The sequence below is a fragment of the Uranotaenia lowii genome, chromosome 2 (assembly GCF_029784155.1).
Source record: "Uranotaenia lowii strain MFRU-FL chromosome 2, ASM2978415v1, whole genome shotgun sequence".
NCBI classification, from domain to species: Eukaryota; Metazoa; Arthropoda; class Insecta; order Diptera; family Culicidae; genus Uranotaenia; species Uranotaenia lowii.
The window spans coordinates 221,544,180-221,551,174 of NC_073692.1; positions in this window are offsets into that span (position 1 = coordinate 221,544,180).

Here is a 6,995-nt window from a genome sequence, read left to right on the forward strand (position 1 = left end):
CAGCATTAGACCACCTTCAACTGAAATGAAAGTGAATTAAATCGACGATTTCTAGAATTATTACTGTAAGCTTACCTGTTCGACAACAAAAAACTCCGATGCTGCTGTTGGAAACGTTGGTAGCAAAATGGCCGTTGGAAACCCAAAGATTTTCCCAGGCCTGTTTGGATCACTAACACTCACATGTAGAAAGTCGTTAAAATGATCAACCATCTATCGTACAGAAAATGGATTTATCTGTTTTGTAATTTATGATCATGTATATGTGCAATCGGTGCAATCAGCTGACTGGACGGATGCACGCTTGGAGTTAAAAACCCAAATTTATAGCATAGAACGCAACCCTACGCGCGAAATCGTTCGTTCAAGACTTTAAAAGGGTCTGCGGGTTTCTATTGAAACAAATTATAACTGGCAATAAACGACCGGTGGCATGAAAGCCCCACAATATGTGTATAGGGCATAGGTCGGCAACCTGCGGCTCGCGAGCCGCATGCGGCTCTTTGGATGTATAACTGCGGCTCTTTAGCTCAATGTGAGAAAATTTTGAAAATCCTCGAAATTTTCTAGAGTAAACGGACGACACATAAGTTCCTTCAGTTCAGATAATACTTCCCAGGATTCAAAAAGAAACCAAAAAACTATTATAAATAGAACAAATTCACAGCATTTTGTCAGACTGCAACCAAGTTGAGATTTAGAAATCAGTTAACGTTCTTCATAGAAGTCTGATATAGCATTTGGAAGCCTGGAGAAATTTTTCTTCGCTGGCACGGGAAGTTTTCCGTTGAATTTGATTTTCTGATTTAATCGGATAAAAACCGAGCATTTTTTAATTGTCAAATAAAGTCCTCACTGTTAAAATTATGAAATTGAGTTTGTTTTTCTTGAATTGAATATTTTAAAAATAAATTTGCTTAACCACCGTTCTGATCAAATATGGATATCAGATGATGATTTTAATAATGCTTTGAATACTGATAATAATCGTTTTGTGCATTAAAATTTCTTTCTGAAAACATTTTGTATTTAAATTTTTCAAATATTGAATTCCATCTCTCAATGTTCCTTTTCAAATCCATGAAAAAACTCAAGTTCTTTGTTCTAATTTTGAGCATGAGTTCAAGGGAACATAATTGTCAAGTTTATTAAAAAATATTTTTGTAAACCGGGAGCTGAGTGCTGGTCTAATTTTAAAATTTCATGTATAATATGAATAATCTTAGGAGTTTATTCGAAGGAGAAACTGTATTTGATAAAGAAGCATTTTCTTCCATAAACTTTAATACATCTTCTAACAACTTTTACATCTTTTTTTTTTCAAATTCTAAACCTAATTCTTATTTCTGCAGTTATTTTTAAAACGTCATGGCTGTTCTAAAAATTGATTTTGATTTCTAAGTCTTATCAGAAGTTTATCAGAATTTTAGTTTTGGTTTATTCTATGTAGTGATGAACAAAATAACGTCAAAAAACTAAAACTTGAGTTTAAAAAATCGGTTCGTTGAAAAATGAAATACAACGAAGCAAAGCCAAAATTAGATGTCTATTATTATGTAAGATTTATTATTGTAATGGGAGATCCGAGATAGCTATCAAAACTTTCATCGGAACCCGCCAACAAACTACTATAATGTTAAACTTTACAAATTTCGAAGTGGAAACTGAGAATTCATTCAAAAAATTGAAAAATCTGTTTGAAAAAATCAAATAGATTAAATTGTAAATCACTAGTTGTATAAAAATTTAAAATATGAATTTGTGATTAGAATTAATAAAAACTTTGACAGAAGGATCAATCTGAATCAGTGATATTTATATTTAAGACTTAGAGGTTTAGACATTATTTTTAAGATTTCATTGGTATGTAGAAGAAAAAAGTTGGAAGGGTTACGATTTTAAACACAATTGAGAATTAAACTTAAATTTTCGTTATCGAAAAATATAATTTTTGAAACCTTTCTTTTAATTTTATCAGAAATCAAAATGAGAACTAGAGAGCTGAATCAGAATGCTTGTAATGAAAAAAAAATTAAAAGAAATTTTATAACCACATTTTATAGACTACATCTCGCGACCGATTGTTAAATTTTGTCAAATTTTGACTTTTTTTTTCAATCCGTAAAATGAGCATTTATGAATTAAAATTTGTTGGTTTATTTATGCTAAGGCCCAAAAAATATTTATTTATTTAAAATGATTGTTTTATGCGCATAACAATCAAATGAACCTCAATGGATTTTAACGGATGTTCAAAACCAAAAAAAATTGAAGGCTTATTTGTAGAATTTGATGAAAAAATAATAGTGACAAAACCCTCGTATAGTTTTTTTTTATATTAATTTACAACTTGTAGTAAGCATTTTTATTATATAATATTTTCAAGGCTTCTTTTTAATATTTCAACAGAACACATCGAAAGTCTATTTTTTATCTGGGAATAGGTGTTAAGAAAGAATTTAACCAAAGTTTTAAATGATAAATTTTATCAGGTCACTATGGTAAATCGCCAAAATTTCAACATTACTAAGCTGTACCCGTTATGACGGGTATTGATTCAGAAGAATGAAAATTGCCAATAAAACAACGAAAATCTGTGGCGTTGTGAAGAATGATAATAAAACTGAGTTAACATAAGGATGCAATGTATCATAGCGATCACCATTATTTGTAGTAAGGAAAAAATGAATCGCGGCTCTTTGAAACTTCGACATTTCCTTAATTTGCAATTTTTGGCTCTTCTGTCTCAAAAGGTTGCCGACCGCTGGTATAGGGTGAAGGGGCTGAACGGATAGAAGTTGGAATTTGTTATCCGACGCCACCTTGAAATCCAATATGGCCCCTTTCACTCAACTTTAAAATGCTGGAAGTGACTGAAAAGCACATGAAACTCCAACAATATGGGTATTGGATGAAAGTACTCAATAAGTAGAAGTCGAATTTGGCTGTCCGACGCCATTTTGAAATACAAGATGGCGGTTTCCGCTTAATTCAAAATGCAATAAATAACTGAAAATCGTAAGGTCCATCCACACACTGCAAAAAATCAACACTTTTTGTTTATGTTCCGTCACACATAAGCTCATAAATATCTTCAACTATTTGATTCAAATAAGTTTTATGTTTAAAATTTTAACTCATATTGAATCGAAATATGATGTTCATTAGTTGACACATAGCTTTTATGATCATCTTCTTTGAAAAATTTCACACTTGCAAAATGGTTGCGATTGAGGAAAAAAAACACGTGGTGCTAATTATGGAAACTTTATTCAGCTTATCCTGGCACATAAGGTAAGCAATTTACATTAAAAAATACTCCGAAAAGATTGTTTATCATGCGGAAACTACAAAGTGCATGAATGTATTTCTATCTCTCTCCCACAGCGAGTGTTGGCGGCTGGCGCAGATCGTGGGTGGCCAAACCAAAATGGAACGCTGGATACGGATTCGGTAAACAAATCGCGCATCGTGATTCTCCAAACCTTCCGGAGTTGGAACAGTTTGGCGTTTTAAATATATAAATTGTGTGCTCAAAAGTCTAATCAATCCAAAATTCTTATCATTGGTAATAAAAAAAAATCACAATTGTTTATCTCATTTTAAACACCCAAATTACAGCCTATCTTAAGGCGTTTTTATCTATATGTGTGATTTTATAATTTTTATGTGTGGCACATAAGGCTGAAATATTTCTTTAGTCTAGGTGAGACACATATTTTTTATGTGGGAGGCAAATTGCAAAAATCTATGTAGGCAGACACATACCCCTAATGTGTGGAATTTTTGCAGTGCAATATAAGAAATCAGTAAAAGGGATAAAAAAGTAGATGAAAAATTACTGACAAAAATTTAGCAAAAATTTTGAGAGAACTGCAAAAAAGCACTGAAAAGAATAAACAAAAATATAACAAGTGTTATAAAACTAAAGTAATATTGACAAAAATAATACAAAACTGTGGGAAAATATGAATAACTATTACTAAAATTAAAAAATATGACAAAAAAAATAGTGACAAATGACAAAACTTTGAATAAAACACGCCAAATGTGGTTAAATAATTAACCCAAAAAATATGACAAATATTACAAAACCAGACAAAAATATGAGAAAAAAATCACAGAAATGGCAAAACTATGACAAATGAGAAAAAAAAATTTATGATAAAATTATAATCAAAATTTGATAATAAAATGACCTGACAGAACTAATATAAGGACCAATATTTGACAATAAATTTACAAAAATGACAAAATAATAACAACAAATTTACAATAAAATCACAAAAATCTGACAAAAAATAAGGCAAAATGGCTAGAATATGATAAAGTTCTGAAAAAAATATGACAAAAATTTGCCAAAAATAATGACAATAATCTAACAAAATTATGAAAAATGAGATAAAAATATAACAAAATACTTTCAAATATATGTAAGAAAAATGACATAATGATGACAAATACGACATAAAAATCACAAAATTAAAAAAAAAGACAAATCCAAACATATAATAATAATAATAATAATAATTTATTAATGATGAATATGTAAAAAATATATCGCAAATACGACGAAAAAATGACACAATCTATAAAAATCTATGGGCTTGTGATATTAGTAACTCAGTTGGCATGTTAGTTCCCTCCTAAGCCAATGTCCGTGAGTTCAAATACAAGAGTAATCATCGAATGCATTTGTACTGGAAAAGACTTTCAGTATGAAGAGAAGGTGGTAAAACGAATATAATCGAACGAAAAAAGACAAAACTATAAACAAAACTTACAATCAAATGAACAAAAAATCTGACAGAACTATGACAAAAATATGACAAACGAAAACATGACAAAATTATGACAAAAATAAAAATAAAATGACAAAAATCTTACAGTACTATGACAACCTTTGTCAATTGTCATAGTTTTGTTTTATCATAGTTTTGTAACATTTTTTCATACTTTTGTTGCATATATTTTTATCACATTTGTAAGATTTTGGTCATAGTATTGCCAGATTTATGTTATTTTTATTTCAAAATTTTGTCATACAGACCCCGCTTGATTTTGGCAACATCCGAGCAAAAACCGTTCGTTTTTGGCAACATCCAAAAAAGACGTTTTTTTGTCTTTTTTTTTTATTTTTTATTTTCATTGTAAACAAATAAAAATTAATGTAAAACGTAATATTAGCATGAAATTTTTTCATTCGGCTTAATTATGATAGTTTTAAACAGTAAAAACATGAATTTTTCCATGTTTAATGCTCATAACTAATATAATTGAGTCAAATTGAAAAATTGTATGCTAATATAAGGTTTTACATAAATTTTGACTAATTTGAATTAAAAATCAAAAATGAAAAAGTGACAAAAAAACCGTTCGATTTTGGCAACATAAAATTTTCGGGCGTGTTGCCAAAAACGAACGGGGTTCTGTATTTGTAATTTTTGATTAGTTATTATATTTGTCATATTTTTATTTCATTTTTCATATTTTCCATAATGTTGTCAAATATTTGTCAAAGTTTTTAATTTCGAGTTTTGGCATTATTACTAATTTGTTGTTATTATTTAGTCAACTTTTATTAATTTTTGTCAGTTTTTTTTTTTAAATTTGGTCATGGCTTTGCCATTTTAATGTCATATTTATCATAGATTTGGTATATTTTTCTAATATTTTTGTAATATTTTTATCACCATTGCCATATTTTTATTAAAGTTTTGTCAGCGTTTCGTAATATTTGTTATTATTATATTGTTTTTTTTCAAAATTTTGTTATATTTATGTCATAGTTTTAGTAGATTTTTTTTTGCGATTTTCAGTCATTAAAATTATTTTAAAGTTGAACGGAAGCCGCCGTATTGGATTTTAAGATGGCGTTTCATAGCGTCAGACTGCAAAATTCGACTGTTACTAATTGATTGAGTTTTTCGGAATTAACGCGGATTAGTTTTTTTTTTGCGAGGTGCGTATCCCTCGCTCACAGTTTTGTTAATTTGCAAAGATTTTTTCACATGTGATTAATTTTTGCAACACCGAAGGTTTTTTTCAGTGTTGAACCGCTTCGCAGTTCGCGTGCACTGTGGCCGGCCTTCAAAAGCGAACTTGCGAAATTCATCCGGTGAATGAATATTTCGCTTCGCAGTTCGCTTCGCGCTCACTGTGTTCGTACCCTTACAGTTTTCGGTGTTTTATTACCGAAAATTTATGGCAAAGCGATTTGTTTACATGAAAACTAACGAACTTCGTTAAATCAAGAATTGATTCACCGAACTCGGTAAAAATAAGCTGTCAAATTGATCAATTACCGAAAATTTTCGAATTGCAGAACTGCAGCCGAATTCCGGTACTTGAAGAAAATCACCAAAAATCTCTTCTAGAAAAGAAATTCTAAAATTGTCGTTCTCTTCATAAAAATGTCTTTTCTTCTTGGCTGATTCCGAAAAAGTAAAGAGAAAGAAAAAAAAAACAAATGTAAGAGAAGAAAAAAGTATAGTTCATCTATTCACCGCTAGACGTCTTTGACGTTTGTTGTCGGTGAGGCTTTTCACAACGACTTATTGTTGGCACCGTCTTTCTCCCATGTTACTTTGTTTCCCGATATTGAGCATGGAAAAAACATATCGTTGAGTGTTGAGGGCATAATTGGACATTTTGAAAAATGCAGCTAGAAAGTTACGTGTTTGTAAACAATCGGATGTGTTGAACGGCGACGATGTTAATAATTTTACCACAGAATTAGACAAGTACATTCGAAAGTGTCATACTTATTGGTTTAGATTAATTAGGTTTAATCGATTACCTGAGCCAAGATATCGCAATGTTGTTAAAACTTGTAAATGAACAGGAATTGTTGTGGTTCTTTCATCCTACAATGGGATAGCGTTAAATGGTTGATCCAATAAGTTAGTAAACTTCTCAATCAAACATTTTGGCATTCGAAAGAGTTATTCAAATTTCCATCCGAAATATCAAATGGATTACTAATATCTCTCAAA